The sequence below is a fragment of the Chelonoidis abingdonii genome, chromosome 3, assembly GCF_003597395.2.
Source record: "Chelonoidis abingdonii isolate Lonesome George chromosome 3, CheloAbing_2.0, whole genome shotgun sequence".
Taxonomy (NCBI): domain Eukaryota; kingdom Metazoa; phylum Chordata; order Testudines; family Testudinidae; genus Chelonoidis; species Chelonoidis abingdonii.
The window spans coordinates 90,819,045-90,836,660 of record NC_133771.1 but is presented as its reverse complement, the minus strand read 5'-3'; positions in this window follow the sequence as shown (position 1 = coordinate 90,836,660).

The window sequence follows — 17,616 nt, the reverse complement described above, 5'->3', positions numbered from 1 at the left end:
TAAACCAACTTATTTGTCTTAGCAATTGGCTGAACAAGAAGTAGGATTGTGAACTTTTAGGCTCTAAAGTTTTACGTTATTTTGTTTTTTTAGTGCAGACATGTAACAAAAAAAAATCTACATTTGTAAGTTGCACTTTCATGAAAAAGAGATTGCACTGCTGTACTTGTATGAGGTGAATTGAAAAATACTATTTATTTTATTTTTTTACAGTGCAAATATTTGTAATTAATAATAATAATATAAAGTGAGAACTGTACACTTTGTTTGTATTGTAACTGAAATCAATATATTTGAAAATGTAGAAAAATGTCCAAAATATGGAATACATTTCAGTTGGTATTCTATTGTTTAACAGTGCGATTAAAGATGTGATTAATTGCAATTAATTTTTTAAACCATGATTAATTTTTGAGTTAATCACGTGAGTTAACTGCAATTAATCAACAGCCCTATTATTAGTAATAATAACTTTCATTTAAAAATCAGATCACTTATTTAGCTACTTAAATATAGTTTTAGGAGCCTAATATTTGGCAGTCATTTTGAAAAAAAAGTGGCCAGTATCTTTCATACAGCTGGATCTCTTTATATTTTACAAGCTATAAGATCCATTCAGCCTTTGTTTATGCCAACTGTCACTTGTATAACCTGAGATACAGCCCCCAACTGGTAGAAATCTATCTAATGGGAGGTTATAACATTACAAGACCATTATAGGTCCTGGTCTGTCAAGTGACTCTGAGTGGACCAGTATAGCCCTGAAAATGGCCACTCTTGGAGAGGAAGGTGGGTGGGTGGGACTGTATCCCCATTTCAGTGCATCTTCCAGTTACTCTTCTTCAGCTGCATGTTAAAGCTGCCGACTAATGGCAGAACCCCAGGGGAGTACAAATACCTCCTACCTTCAACTACCTTAAATCCTTTTAGAATCTCTCAGGGGCACAGTTTATCCTGCTGGTATAGGTTGTCTCCCCCATCTCCCTACCCCACTACTAGGAATGGCAAATAAAGCTTTCTATAGATAGGAATCATTCAGCCACTACTATGGTGTTTTTACCAAGGGAAGAGAGCTTTAATTTCTAGTCAGGGTTGTACAGGAGCCCTGCTGGCAGAGGCTATCCAGGGGATACACTACAGCAGTATATCCCCAACTTTGCCAGGGTATGTTTCCCTCCTCCACCAGCTCCATCCACTTTTGGGGGTGCTCCGACCCTCGTCAGCTTCCTGGTGGAGTGGGGATTCCATGGGCACTTCTTCCACCATTAACCCCCTCTGTCAATCCTGCATCTTCAGTTATGCTTGTGAAATCTGGCATTACTTATGATTAAACTGAGCCTCCAGTATGCAAAATACATTGGGAACTTTCTGGGTGAAAGCCATTTCGTGCCAGCATCTCTAGCTACTGCTCATAATGGTTTTTTTTTGTTGTTTTTTTTTTCACTTACCCTCCTAAGAATAACTTATCTAACTGAAACTACAGGGGGAATGAATTTAGGTCAGCCAGAATGTAATTACCAGTCTGGAGTTTGGCCAGGACACTGGCGTTAACAACACTTGATTGTTGTGAAAAGCTTAGTGATCTCCATTTATTTCCTGTCATTGTTATCTAGAAATTGCTGTTGCTGTAGCTACTGCTATAGATGAATATAGCTTCTGATACTGATTGCACAAGGTATGGAGTAGACTCACAGAGTTTAAGGACCATCGTGATCATCTAGTCTGACCTCTTGCACATTACAGGCCACAGAATCTCACCCTCCCACTCCCGCAGTAGGCCTATAACCTTTGGATGAGTTACTGAAGTCCTCAGATCTTGATTTAAAGACTTCAAGTTATGTATAATCCAGCATTTTCTTTAGTTTAAACCAGCAAATGACCCATGTCCACGCTGCAGAGAAAGGAGTAACCTACCTCTCCCTCCTAGCTTTATTACCACACTAACAGAGACAAGACCTTAATTTAGTTTCTTCCTTCTGGTGGAAGACATTTTAATCATGGCTGGAGTGTGGCTGAGGATGGGAGAAAATAGAAGTTTATTGATGAAATAGGAATGGGGAGTGGTGCCGTGAAGCTGACATGGGGTTTTTAGAATTCCTCACAGGAATATCAAATACCATGTGACCAGCATATAAAAGCATGCTTCTTATTTCATTGTGCTGGCGTTGGAAGGTTGATGGACTTGAGCCTTCCTACAATCTGTACATAATGGTTAAGTGTTATGTCTTTTGTGGCTGATCCCCAGTGGACAAGAATTGCTAGCTAACAAACTTACTCCTTTAACTCAAGTAGTAGAGGCCTGTGCTTTTGGCACTAAAGATCCTAGATTTAACCCTTGCTGGGCATAGGCGGCGGGTGAAGCTTCCCCTTGGGGAGGCTAGCCTCCTGCCCCATCACTTCTGGCTGAGGCCACGTCCCCACTTGCTGCCTTCAGTCATGTTGCTGGGGGAAGGAATCATTACAAAACTGGGGAGGAAGAATGGTCCAGTGATTATGGTTTTAGCCTGAGGCCCGGGTTCAAATCCCAGTTCCACTACAGGAACCTGTGTGACCTTAGACAAATCACTTCGCGTGTGGCTCAGTATCTCTCATCTGTAAAATGGAGATAATAATATTTTCCTAACTTAAGGGGGTATTGTGAGGATAAATACAATAAAGATTCTGAGGCACTCAGATGCTATGATAAGGGGGAGAAGTGGATGGACGAGATGAGATCGATGTAACATAGAAAGTGGTGGCCATACAGGGAGTTGATCTACTGTAGCTCACATATGCATGGGACAAACTTTCCCTGATGGGGGAGTATGTAATACATTGGCTAAATGTGTTCTACCAACTCTAGTGATTGATGCACATAGAGGATAAGAACCTAGGATGGCTAGCCAATAACAGAGTTACTTTTAGTTCAAGTGATAGAGACCTATGCTGATGGTCTGGGGTTTAACTGCTGGTGAGCCACTACAGGGATCATTACAAACATCTATTCCTCACAAAGGATTTCTTTTAGATTAGATGGTCTATAACTTCTGGAACTGTTCTTTTTTTCCATGTCCAAGAATAAGATGTTCCATCTGTTGGTCCAAGCTTATTGGTCACTGCCATAGTAAAGCATGAGTAATGCAGCAACTCTTGTTTTGAGAGATACTGTGCTAGCAATAGAGATACTGAAACTATGATCTTGCATTCAAACCCTCCTCCTCCAACTGCATTGAAAATGCATTTTAAAAATATACAATATGCATTTATTTATTTAATACATGTTAATTCAGCTATCAATAGCTTTCAAGCTAAGCATTGACATTTTTTTCTTTAAATCACTTGTGAAGTTAAAATCAATGCATAACGTATCTCATCTTGTCAGACCCTTTGCCTTTGCTTTCTATGCGAAGCCACGTGTTGGTAAATATACTTCTGTTACAGACACCTCTTGATCCATTGAAATGTAAAACATATGAGGCTATTATCAAAGCAAAAAACTGGTGATGCAGCTAGATCAATATAAACAGAGATGACAGTAGCTTGCAGCTGCGTGCAGTAGCCTAAGTAAACAGAGTGACTGGATGACTTTTGAAAACAAACCTGTCAGGTTTAGGTTTGTTATCAGCTCTCATGACAACCATTTTCCTGTCTGCCAACTACTGACTTAATGAGTACATTAATGCAGGCGTGTCCACACGTCCTCCTACCTTAGCATCCCGCCCCTCCAAAGAACTCAGCAGCATTGTGCCATTACTCTAAGGTAGTAACATTAAATGGGGGTGGGAAGGAGGGAAACAGGAAGTACTCATGATACCGCTTTTACTGGATCACACAGTACTACAAAACAAACAGACTGTGCCAGCAGGCAGCCCAGACCATGCTAATGAAGCAAACCAGAAACCATTTCCAAAGAGAAATCCTTGATACCAAAGATTTGAATTCCTCACCCATATGTAAAGCGATGAGTCCCTGCCCCTCAACCACAGTGCTCTGTGTAAGGAGTGTCCCAAGTGCCCATAACATAAGTTATGAGCTTCAAAAATGGCTTTGCCTGGCAATGCTTCCAGTGCCAAAAGACACACGTGTTAATTGCTCACTTGGTGCCTGTAGCATTGCTTCTGTTAAATTAAAAATCTACGGAGTGTTCTGTTAGTTGCTCTTCAAAATTTTTGCTCCAGATCTAGAACTCCATATCAGCCCCATACCAGTTGTGATTGGGATAACCATAGGAGTTCTTAGCATGCTATCATTCCTAATAATAACCACCTTTGATCTGCCATTCCCCCATGAACATTTGTGATGTTACTAGTCTAAGGCTTGATTTTCTTTTTTTTCTTAATAATCTCAATACCTTATGGGCTTTCTCCCTTTATAGGGCAGATGGTAGAACACATCTTCAGTAAAAGTTCATTTTACATCACAAGCCTTCTTTCCATTGACTTCAAGTGAGACATCTTCCTCCTAAATTCCAAATCAAGTACAAGCAGTACTCCTTAGAGTAGCCTTTATCTGCCTAATATATGTATTCACAAATTCATACCTTTTCTGGGAGTGCAGAAGTTAATGATGTGACATCCTGCCACAGCTTAACTTTGTGCCCTGATTCCTGAACCTTCACCTGCTAATCTGTCTGAGACTGCAGGGAAATCCATCTGTGGGTGTTCCAAATCCTAAAAAGAGGTGGTTGTGACAAATACTAAAGTGCAACTTACTAAATAATACACAAGTTCAAATTTCAGCTCCATTGTATGACTCTCAATAAACCTGTTTGAATAGTGTATTTAATTGATTATTTTCCCCCCCAGAAGATAGCTATCCAAAGTCACCATTGGGAATTAGAAATTTCCACGTCAGGTTGGAAAAAGTCCCCTGAGCTAAGTCTCTCACTCCTTACGGAAAATTATATCCTCCTATCAACAGAAATGATAGCATCCTGTACATTTTCAGAATTGCTCTGATTGGTTACCGATCCTAAATAATTTGCAAATTATGAGCTCAGCCAGACTGAGTTGACGACAAACTCAACTACGTTGGTCCCACCACATCTGTCAGCAGAACTCTAGGCATCCAATGCCTGCATCCGTTGCTGTTTGCTTCTGCAACTTTTCTCCCATCATGATACTCCCAACAATATTACATCTATTAAAATAGGCCACTTAGCTGAGAGAATTCTTAGTACTGCATGATGTTTCAGCTGCATAACTCCCATTGATTATTGCTGGACATTGTGTGCCTGAGCCTTGGGCAATGCTTTGAAACTTTAGGGCTATTGTCCAACTATTATATCTGTGTAAAGAGATAAAATTAGACCAGTTGTTGGAATAAGTTCTCCAGGTGCACTAAGCAGCTGCCTTCCAAAGCAAACTTCCTTCTTTTGATAAACAATCAAACAGATTTATCTGGGTTTGGACACATCCGTCCATTACCTTGGAGTAGAAGTAACCTGAAATCAGATTATTGAAAACAAATTGTATTAGCAATTAGATTAACATTGCCTCCAGCACATGCTTTAACCTAAAGCTATATAAATTTACCAACTGTAACAGCCCTGCTCAGACAAAGCTGACTGCACAGGCTGGGCCATCTGAGTAGGTCTGAAGATGGATGCATATCAAAGGACATGCTATACAGGAAGTTATCAGAGGGAACAAGAACAACAGGACGTCCCAAGCTGCACTATAAAGACACCTGCAAGCGAGATGTGAAGGAATTTGGAATTGATCCTGACCAATGAGAAATCTTGGCAAGTGATCATAACAAGTGTCACCATTGTCTCTGTCAGGGTATGAAAGGAGCTGGCTCCTACAGCTTGAAGATAAAAGAGCCCGTAGGAAGCAAGCAGACCCCAACCAAGATACATGCATTTGCAATAACTGCCAGAAATCATGTATCAGGAGGTAGCCTTGTTAGTCTGTATCCGCAATAACAACAAGGAGTCTGGTGTCACCTTACAGACTAACACATTTATTTGGGCATAAGCTTTCGTGGGTAATAAACCTCACTTCTTCAGACGCACCTTGCCTCCAGCACACGCATCTGAAGAAGTGAGATTTTTTACCCATGAAAGCTTATGCCAAATGAATTTGTTAGTCTTCAAAGTACCACCGGACTCCTTGTTGTTTTTGCCAAAGATCATGCAGATCTCACATTGAACTATTTAGTCACATGAGACATTGCAAACCATCGACATCATAGGCTGCAATTCCCACCATCTCTCGCAGACGAAAGGATGCCAACAAACAAAAACAAATATATGAAGTAGGTTTAATCAGATGATTCCCGATTACTCACTAACAAAAAAACCCCAAAACCCTTCATACTTCATGGCCAAAGTTTAGTCAACAACTGAGATGTTACACAACCTAGGGCCGTAGAAAAATTCTAGTTCTAAAGTGCTCTCTATGACTGATACCCTCCCTCTTCCACACTTTGGACCAACTTCCTCCACACAAGAAATTTAAGATCCAAAAATGTTTATCTCTTAATAAACCCATAAATAATTTTATTCCTATTAGACACTGAGTAACAGGCAAATCCCTATGTCATTAAAATGCATTGGAAAGTCAGCCTGACCTGTAAAAAGCTGTACTGGCATAAGCACTTTTATACCAATAGAACTGTCTCTATCTACATTATAGGGTTTTGCTGACATAGATACACTTCCAAACGTGCTTAGTGTAGAGAAAGCCTTTGATTCACCTGTGGATCCATTCCTAAGTGTGTTACAATACAGTCAGTAAGGAAAACTTTAGTGGAAGTAGTCGTCAAACACCAGTAGAAGCAAGTTAAACTAAAGAAATTTTATACAGAATTCCAACAGTGCAGAATAGGACCAGAATGACTGAGGCAAAATAATGGTGCACATTGGGTTTTTTTTTTTTTTTTTGGCTTCTTTTCTATTTTCCTATTATTCTGGAATTCTTTTTCATAAGTATATTTCCTCTGAATGCAAGGACTGAAATTATCTATTGTTAATCAGCCAAAGAATGGCAGATTGGTGTTTGGGTAGCCTCAGAGGGTAATGTAGTAAGAAAAAATATCTTTTAAAATCAAAATAAAAAATATTCAACTTCTTGACACTGATTTAACCGAAGTCCCTCTTGGTGTGAAAGGATCAAGTGATAATGGGTTTTATACTTCTATTTCTGCAGCTGACTGGCTGATTAGTCTGAGTTTTAACCAGGTGGTGCCAGTAGATTTCATTTCTTACCAGTATGCTGCACTCATGGGAGGGACACAGAGGGGGGACCCCCTCACGTGACTCCTCCCTGCCCCCAGCCTGGGGCCTCCGCGCTCTCCCCATCCCCTCACCATGATCCATCACAAATTACCTGTGGGGCGGGCTCTGTTCTCCTCCACTGCATTGGAGATTTCTGAACCACAGGGCTCTCCAGAACTGCAGTGGAGAGGTGAGCACGGCCCCACACCGGCAGCTCCTCTTGCGTGGTTGTACTGCTCCCAGCTCTGCTTCCAGCCCTGACCTCAAGCGGGACTGCTGTACAGACAAGAGGAGATGCAGCTGCATGGAAGGCCTGAGGGTGGGGCTGGGGGGTGGTACAACCACACCAGAGGCACTGCCAACGTGGAGCCACTCGGCGACCCCACGTCCTGCTCCTTCTGTGTCTTTCTGGTATGGTGTACCGGCTATAAATATCTTACTGGTGCTGGCAGTACTGGCGTACCATACTGCTGTATTGCACCACACCCAGCACCTGAGAGTGTGCATTGCTGGCCATGGACACAATGCCAGACAAGTCTGACTCCCTGTGAAAATTAAACTAATTATTATCAGCTCAGTAGTTGTAATCTGTGAATTTCAATACTTCTGTGTCACACACCAAGACCATTTCTCTAATAATTCCTGTTTCTGATTTTTATTTTAAAGCTTGGGGACTTTGCATCTGCTGCTTGGATTACATGTGAGCTGCTATTGCCAGGAGAATAGAACTGAGATGTGAGCATCGGAATGAACAGGGTATTAAAAAATATTACACATAGACATAACACAAACATCTCTCGCCTAGTCTACACTACGCGTTTAAACCAATTTTAGCAGCGTTAAACCGATTTAACGCTGTACCCGTCCACACAACGAGGCCCTTTATATTGATATAAAGGGCTCTTTAAATCAGTTTCTGTATTCCTCCCCGATGAGAGAAGTAGCGCTAAAATCGGTATTAGGGTTAGTGTGGCCGCAAATCGATGGTATTGGCCTCTGAGTGATATCCCACAGTGCTCCACTGTGACCGCTCTAGACAGCAATCTGAACTCGGATGCAGTGGCCAGGTAGACAGGAAAAGCCCCGCGAACTTTTGAATTGTATTTCCTGTTTGTCCAGCGTGAAGCTCTGATCAGCATGGGTGGCCATGCAGTCCCAAATCCAAAAAGAGCTCCAGCATGGACTGTACAGGAAAGACTGGATCTGATCGCTGTATGGGGAGACAAATCTGTATGATCACAGCTCCGTTACAGAAGACGAAATGACAAAGCATTTGAAAAAAATCTCCAGGCTGTGATACAGAGTCCACAGCACAGTGCTGCGTGACAAGCATAACGGAAAGCCAAAGAATCAAATGGACGCTCATGGAGGGAGGGAGGGGGTACTTAGGACTCCAGCTATCCCACAGTCCCCAGCAGTCTCTGAAAATTATTTGCATTCTCGGCTGAGCTCCCATGCTGTAGGGTCAAACCCATGTGTCAGGTGTTCAGGGTTATATCTCGTCAATTTACCAACCTTCCCTTCCCTGATAGAAAAGGGGGAAAACATTTCTTGACTTCTTTATAATGTCACCTCTATGTATACATGACATGCTGCGGTAGACACGTGCTGCAGCAGGGGTAAACAGTAGCATCTCTCCTTCTCCCTCTCCTCGGTGGCAGACAGTACGGTGCAGTTAGACTAATAGCCATGCCTGGTCATGAGCCCATGAGTGCTTCTGGCTGGCCTCAGGTGAGGCTGGCCGGGTGGCAACCCTTGGGTTACAAATAGGAATGAATTCCGGTCAGTTCCCAGTAGCACTGGTACAGAACAGCTTGGTAACTATCCTCATTAGTAAGCAACTGGAGGCTGAGCTCCATCAGCCTCTCCTTCATGCGTAAAAGAAAAATCCTGGTACTGCCTCGGACTATATAGCAACAGGAGGCTGGGCTCCTCGCCCGCCACTGTTAATTCCTGCCTGGACTATTCATAGCAGCATGGAGGCTCCTCTCCCTCATTTTATCTCACTACAAGTCCGGTGTTTCTTATTCCTTGAATTCTTTATTACGTATCACACAAATAGGGGACATTGCATGGTGCCCAAGAAGGTTTGGAGTGGGAGGGAAGCAATGGTGGGCTTGTGCAGGACACCCCTAGAATGGCATGGCAGCTCGATTATTTCTGTGGATTCTGAACACCTGAGTGGCTGTGCTCTCTGGAACACTGCGTTCTCGACACACTTGCCCCATATTCTTAGGCAGGACTGACCCTATTTTAGATAACAACTTAGAGGAGGGATTGACTGCGATAGAGAGTCATTCCTATTTTGGTCTTTGCGCCCTCAGCGTATCTCAGCAGGGCACTCTGACAGCAGCAGACTACAGAACGACAGATAACCGTCATCTCATTGCCAGTTTACAATGGTGCAGGCCAGCAGTACAGAACAACTGATAAACCATCTCTGCTGTCAGCAAAGGCAAATGAATGCTACTGTGTAGCGCTGGAGTATCGCCTCTGTCAGCGTATCCAGTACACATACACACTGTTGACAGTAAAACAAAAGCTGACGGGCTCCTGGTTGCCGTCTATGGCGCTTCTTGCCAGAGCATCCAGGGAAAAAAAGGTGCGAGAAATGATTTTTCTGTCGTGCTTTTCCCAGAGGAAGGAATGATGATGACATTTACCAGAACCACCCGCAACAATGATTTTCTGCCCCATCAGGCACTGGGATCTCAACCCCAGAATTCCCAAGGGCGGGGAGACTGCGGGAACTATGAGAATAAGCCTACGAATAGCTACCCACGTGCAACGCTCCAGAAATCGATGCTAGCCTCGGACCGTGGACGCACACCACCGAATTAATGTGCTTAGTGTGGCTGCGTGCACTCGACTTTATACAATCTGTTTTACAAAACCGGTTTATGTAAAATCGGACTAATCCCATAGTGTAGACGTACCCTCTGAGTAACAGGGCCAGTTAACTCCACCTCAGAAGGAAAGCTGAGACAAGCTTTCTCTGACACAGGCTGTGCTGGAAGTAGAAGGCCAGCAATCTGCGAAGGGTCCTGCTTGCTTGCTTTCCTGACAGCTAATGCCCCTTGAGTTTAAGTGGTGCAACTAAACAGATTGTAAAACTGGGCGCCTTTGAATTTCCCCAGTCAAAATGTCTTTCAATCTCCAGCATTATGATCAGCCATTTCTTGCTGTAAACAGTCTTAGAAAACATCCTGGCTTTTATTCTGTTTGGTCTCACTTGTCTAGCAGAAGTCCATCCAAACACTAAGTAGGTATTTTTCAGAGGGCCTATCAGAAGTGTATCATCACTGAACAATAAGTTCCAGCTCCAGTCTTTCATTTTAAACTTGATCTCCTTGCTGTATCAGTGAAAACAGCAAACTTTTCTGATTGGCACAGTGGTTTTATGATTCATTAGGTACACTGTTTGACCTTGTGCACTGCACTTTGGACTGCGAGTTCGAATTCTCAAGTTGCTGACTTGCTGTGACCATGGGTAAGATATATTGGCTATGCTCTCAAAAGCTATCTCAAAATGTCAACTACATTTTGGGTTGCATTTAACTATTTTGTGCTCCTCCTCCCACTTAACAGTGGAGGAAATCATCTAAAAGGGCTCTTCAAGGGTAGCTGCTGTTGGGGATTCACTGACGCTGTGTCTCCAACTGACAGAAAGGACATAGAAAGTGGTGACTTCTTTGGTTTTTCTGTATGGAACCACTGGTATTGTGCAGGGAGCAACTCCTGCCCTATTTACAGCTTCCTAGAAAAGCTTTGCAAGGGCCTGGATCCTCACGGATTTCTCACTCTCCAGCTACCCAGACCAATTTCCACAAATATTGCTGAGGGAGAGGATGTTCTTGCCTAAAAGCGACAAGTTGACACTGATCATTGCTGAGTCTTTGGTCACAGTCCTGTGCTGTGGTTCTCAAACTTTCAGGGTCCCACAGCTTGGGTTCCAGCACAAGTCCAAATGTCTATACAGCAATTTTTCAGCTCCAGGTAGCCGCAGGTTTTTTAATCCCCATGCAGACATACCCTCATTGTTCAAATGACTCAAAATCAACTTCAAGCATGTGCTTAAATCCCAAGCACCGACGTGCTGTTCTGAGTAGTTATGGATTTAAGCATGTGCTTAAATGCTTTTCTCAATCAGGGCTTGTTACTGTTTGCATCCTCAATGTCTGATGTTATTGCAGAAATACTATTATTATTCACTACTTGTTAAGTACTGACAGTGTGCTCGACATTGTACAAAACATAAAGTGAAAGACGGTTCCTGCCTCGGAGGACAGGAACATAGTCTGCATTGATGTCTATTTTCAGAGTCTTCTCACAAGCTCCCATGCCAAAAGGTAATTGGTAGACCCCATATATTGATATATTCAGCAACAGTTCCATTTCTTTGTTGGTGCGAAATTACAGAAAAGTGAGTTTTGTCTAAGAGCAGAGACTGGTTGCATGAGCACCATCAGCATAAGCAGAATGGATGGAGATGCTTCTTCTCCTACTCATTTCAAGACCAGTATTTCCCTTTAATCCAAGCACCCACAAATCCACTCCACTAGTATGTTGAGGGAGTGTGGGTACTACTGGTGAAAGGTAGTATGTGGAAAGTAAACATTGTGTTAGAGAGAGACTTGAAGCAAAACCTTTGCTTCGTTGATCCTCAAATATTGCTGGTGGTTCAGAATTCAAATCCAGTTCCATACTGCAATTTTGCCACTTGCCCTGGTCTTTTTAATGATATGAGGAAAACTCAAAGCCAAACCAGGGCTGCTGGCTCAGCTGCTGTGGTGAGTCTGCCTCTGAGAAGCAGTAGTTCTCTGCTTCTGGATTCCTGATTTTGACCCTGTGACCCTCACTCCCTGTTTTTTCATTAGTTGTCTCGCATGATCATTTGTTGCCTGGTCCAGTGGCTCCTCCCCTTCGGCTGGGAAATAACATATATAATTTATTATGCCCCCATGCTGCAAGGAAGGAGCAGACATGAGAAAGTATGATATATAATAGCGCAGGTGTCCATAATTTATGTGCAAGTACCACAACTTATGCATGTGCAATTATGAAAATTCAAGCTGATGTGTGAATTAATACAGAGGTGCTGACTCCTACTTAGGAGAACGGGCTCATCTTCTCTAAAAGCAAGTCTACAGTAACTCGTGAACTGATTACGCAGAAATGTTTGTGACTATTTGCAGTACTCCTCAATAGAAAGAACAAGGAGATACTATAGCAAACAGAGCATCATTGCTGGAACATAAAGTATGTTGTCTCAGAGGTAAAGACATTAATGCTAAGGTCTCACTTTAACTACCCATCTTCATATACATGCTGCAAATTCTTGACCAATAAGTTCATTAAGGTCTTGGTTTTACAATAAGGGGCCATTTCTCAAATGTTACCATGAATGCTTGGTTAACTGCTCTATTTGGATCATATCCTTTCCTACACATCCCTTCAATGTGTCATAAAATTTCAGCTTTTTTTGAATAATAAAATAATTTGAAAAGATGTCTGGAAGATGAGGGCTAGGGAAAGAAAGGAGAGGTGGGAGCAGTAGCTGAAGAGCTAGATATTTAAAAAACCAGCTTACTTCTGCTGCTACTTTTTAATTACTGTTGTGCAGATGCAGGAAAAATAGTGGTCACTGTTACTCATTAAAAAAAGTCTTGTGTGAATTGATGGGCCCTTTTATGGAGGACTAGGGTCCTCATTCATCTACATACTTGTTTAGACTCCACCTTGCTGCTATGGAATCACACGTTAGAGCCAGATGCCAAATCTTGACTCAGTTATTCTTCTCTTCTGGGGCTTGTCTACACTTCAAATGCTACAGTGTCACAGCTGCAGCTGTGCTACTGTGCCGTTTCAGTGTAGACACTCACCCTACCTATGCTGACAGAAATGGTTTTCCTGTTGGTGTGGGAAATCCATCTCCCCAAGAGGCAGAAGCTAGGTCAAGAGAAGAATTCTTCTGTCAATGTAGCATTGTCTATGCTGGGGATTAGGTTGGCTTAACTACGTCACTCAGGGGGGTGGATGTTTCATACTTCTGAGCGACGTATCTGGGTCAACCTAACATTTTAGTGTAGACCAGACCCCAGTATGTGTGTTCTATGCCAGTAGGGAGAGCAGAATATGGGAGTTGAGCTCTGCTGTGCAAATCTAAGAGGAGAATTTTGCTCTAAGTCTGGATACGGTGCTTTCCAATTCCTCTATAAAACTCCTCTGGTGTTTGGGTTAGTGTGCTGCTAGCAGGAAGACATTTTGATGAATCAAGCCCAGCTGGTGTTGGTCTCACAAATTTATGGGTTTGGGATGTAAACTATAAGCCGTGACGTTAAGCAACTATATATGGCTTCAAATACTTCTTCACCTGTGATGGAATAAAGCCACAAAGTCTGGATTTGAATCTGAAAGTCCTCAGGGCTCAAGGAGTTTGGGATATGATTTTCTGGTTCAAATCCTAATCAGGGTCCAAAGTGTTAGGGGGTTCAGAATCTATGTTCCTACTTGGACTCATCCTTACACTGAGCCCTTTGAGCCTGGTTCTGATCTCACTTAAATCAGGAATAATCCCACTGAAGTATATGGAGAGAACAAGAAAACTAGCCTACATGAGATAATCATCAGACCCCTTTTCTTGGAATTAATGGCAAGGGCAACTATTTTGTTATATTTCAGGTATCTTTTCCAAACGTAGGGATGGTCAGAGACTTGCAGACAGGCGAGGAAATTTTCTGCTTGCACTCTTCACTTTTCTCTTCCCCCAGATCTCATTTTCCTGTTCATTTTTTGGTCTTCATTTACTTTTTTATTGCAGGTTTTTGTCTGATGGTGGCAAAGTGCTTTGCAAACATTAGTTAACTAAGCCTCACAACTTGCCTGTGAAGTAGGCAAAGCAATCACTGCAGCCAATTCTTGGGTGGGAGATAGCAACACTATATAATTATTTAGGGTAATGTGGAAACTTCAGGGAATATTTAGGTAGGCACTTTGTATCTACCTGCAATGGAATTTGGCCAAGACACTGTGGGTAATACCTCTCCTCTTGTGAAAAGTGCCCTGGGATCTTTAATTATCACAAGTGGCCAAGAGCTTGGTTTCACAGATGATTCAAGTTCCTTTTATATCTCTTCCAGCTGCTGCTGAGTCAGGAACCCACAGTGCTGAACTAGCTTTCTGAGATGCGCCACCTTCTTCCAGTGCATGAGTCAGTGAGATTTTCCATGGTGCTACTTCAGTCTTGTGGCAGGGTAGTAGCCTAGCAGCTCTTAATAGATGTATTTAAAGTCAACAAAGAGCTGGAATATGTGAGTATGGGAAATTACAGGACTTTTTGTCTTTGAGCCCACAATTTTCTGGCCACCCTCCTCCTGGTTTTGTTTCCCTCTCTGTTTAGTAACACTGGCTCAAAATTTTCACAGTAAATGGAAACATGTTCTAACCTCTCTAGACTCCAGATTGCTGCCTGTATTTCCTTTCCACTCATTCTTTGGCTCTGCTGGCTCTGGACTTTGATTCTGAAGTGGAGCCAGCACTGCTGAGGACAGGAGGACCGAATTAGTCACCAAGTAGAACAGATCCAGGTATAGAGTCCCTGGCTCTGCAGTCTCTGGCATCACTACAGAACTCTGCTGAGGGGTGGCCCTCCTGCCACCCATGAAATGACTGTTTCAGGGGGGGTCTTTTGCTGCCAACACCTCCACTCTGGCAGGAAGCCCTCCAGCACAGAACACTTTGCTGGGGAGCAGGAGGGCTCATAGTCCTCACCATTATGGTTGGAACCTGACAAAGGGGGGCGCCCACATACAGGATCCTTTGCTAGATAGGCAAGAGGTCCCTGACTCCCAAGAATCCTCTAGTTGGCAAGAGGGATCTCCCCACGGTATCCTTTGATGGACTGGATATGCTGAAATCTCCTTCTGGATGGGAACACCAGCATTCCTGAAGTCAGGAAGTACTTCACTGAACAGGAGGAATACCCCATAGAGGAACAACTTTGGGGCCTTTTGTGAAACTGTAACACTGAAGGTGTGATTTTTTTGCATTTAATATTGTATTTATAGTATTTTATTTAGCAGTTGCAGACTTGTAGTGAATGATGTATAATAAATCAGGGATTCAGGATTTTTTCCTTTTACCATTTTTTCCATTTCCTTTAGTATCGTCTGCAAACCAAAGTTTCCAGACAATACTAAACTGCTCAAGATAGTTAAGACCAAAGCAGACTGTGAAGAACTTCAAAAAGATCTCACAAAACTGAATGATTGGGCAACAAAATGGGAAATGAAATTTAATGTGGATAAATGTAAAGTAATAATTTACTTACAACTAATCAGGAAAGAGATCTTGGAGTCATCATGGATAGTTCTCTGAAGATGTCCACGCAGTGTGCAGAGGCGGTCAAAAAAGCAAACAGGATGTTAGGAATCATTAAAAAAGGAACAGAGAATAAGACAGAGAAATATTCCCTTATATTAAATCCATGGGAACACATCGCCAATCTTGAAATACTGCGTACAGATGTTGGTGTCCTCCTCAAAAAAGATATTCTAGCACTAGAAAAGGTTCAGAAAAGGGCAACTAAAATGATTAGGGGTTTGGAATGGGTTAGGACTTTTCAGCTTGGAAAAGAGGAGACTAAGGGGGGATATGATAGAGGTATATAAAATCATGAGTGGTGTGAAAAAAGTGAATAAGGAAAAGTTATTTACTTGTTCGCATTATATAAGAACTAGGGGCCACCAAATGAAATTAATGGGCAGCAGACTTAAAACAAATAAAAGGACGCTTTTCTTCACACAGCGCACAGTCAACCTGTGGAGCTCCTTGCCTGAGGAGTTTGTGAAGACTAGGACTATAACATGGTTTAAAAGAGAACTAGATAAATTCATGGAGGTTAAGTGCACTAATGGCTATTAGCCAGAATGGGTAAGGAATGGTGTCCCTAGCCTCTGTTTATCAGGGGGTGGAGAGGGATTGCAGGAGAGAGATCACTTGATCATTGCCTGTTAGGTTCACTCCGTCTGGGGCATTGGGCTGGATGGACCTCTGGTCTGATCCAATATGGCCATTCTTATGTTCTTATGTACCTGTTATTTTGTTTAGAGGGATGGGGAAGAAGCCAGACAAGGGATAAAGTAATTTTTGGCATCTTTATATAATGGCATAATGTACTTATTTTCTTATTCATTTTTTATCTCTGGCATAGTGTACATATTTCTGAATATTTAGGCCTAGAAATCTCCATGGTATTTGTAGTTCTCCCATTCTGTAGTCTGGCCCCTGAGAAATGCTTTCATATTTAAGATGTTAGATCAGTTGAAGTTAGTTGTAAGAATTCTCTGTCAATCCTACAATAGGCACTTTGTTTCCATTCCAACCAATAAAAATAAATATCTTAGGACTTCATGATTTAGTTGTGGTTTAGGTCCTGCTTTGAGCAGGGGGTTGGACTAGATGACCTCCTGATGTCCCTTCCAACCCTGATATTCTGTGATTCAGAATACTTCTCACTGGACAAAGCTTTAATTAATTATTGCAGGCTCATGAGGGGAAGAAAGCACTTTTAACAAAGAGGCTCCACATTTAAAAGAAGAAAACAGGTTCATGCTATGTAATATGGCCTGGCCATGCTATAATACAGATGTTAAATAAAGCCACATCTGGACTGAGTCTACACTGACTATTTTAGAGATGTCTCCTCCTATTAAACTCAGATTTTTTACCACTTTGCTGTCTAAACCTGCTCAGAGTAGTTCTCAAATTAAAGTAAATTCATTAATTAAGCAAATTAAAAAAACAAAATGTAGTGCCAAAATCCAAATCTTTGAAGTTACAATTTAATTTGAAGAAAGAAAGGAAGAGCTCTCTTAGATTCTCAGTCTATAGGCATTTTGGGCCAAATTCAACCCTCAGACACACAACCAAAATCTCCATTAACTACAGAAGGGCCTGCAACTACACAGCAGAAGGTGTTATGTAGCATTAGTTAAGTCCTCTAGACATGTCTTTAATTTACAGCATGTTATTCATGGCTCTATAAAGAGGAAGCAGGATGCTTACACATCATGCAAGAATGGAAAACCAGAGTGATTTTTCTTCCTTTATCAGCCCATAACTTAAAATGCGTGTTGGTCTAATCCAAATCGTGGGTGATTACTGGGGATTTTAAATGAAGTATTCGAACAAGTTTATCTGTCTCAGTCAGTGATTGTGCTTTTGATAGGTGAATGGTGACAGACAATATTCCTTCTACAAAGGAACTAGGCACATGCCAGGGAAAGAAAGAGGGATAGCTACTGGCAACTAGTATATTGTGCTGATACCTAGTATCAGAAATGTGGTGTAACTTATTTTAGTCTGCTTATATCTGCAATTAAAGGTGAGGCACTAAATGCAGAGGTCTTGTTTGAAGT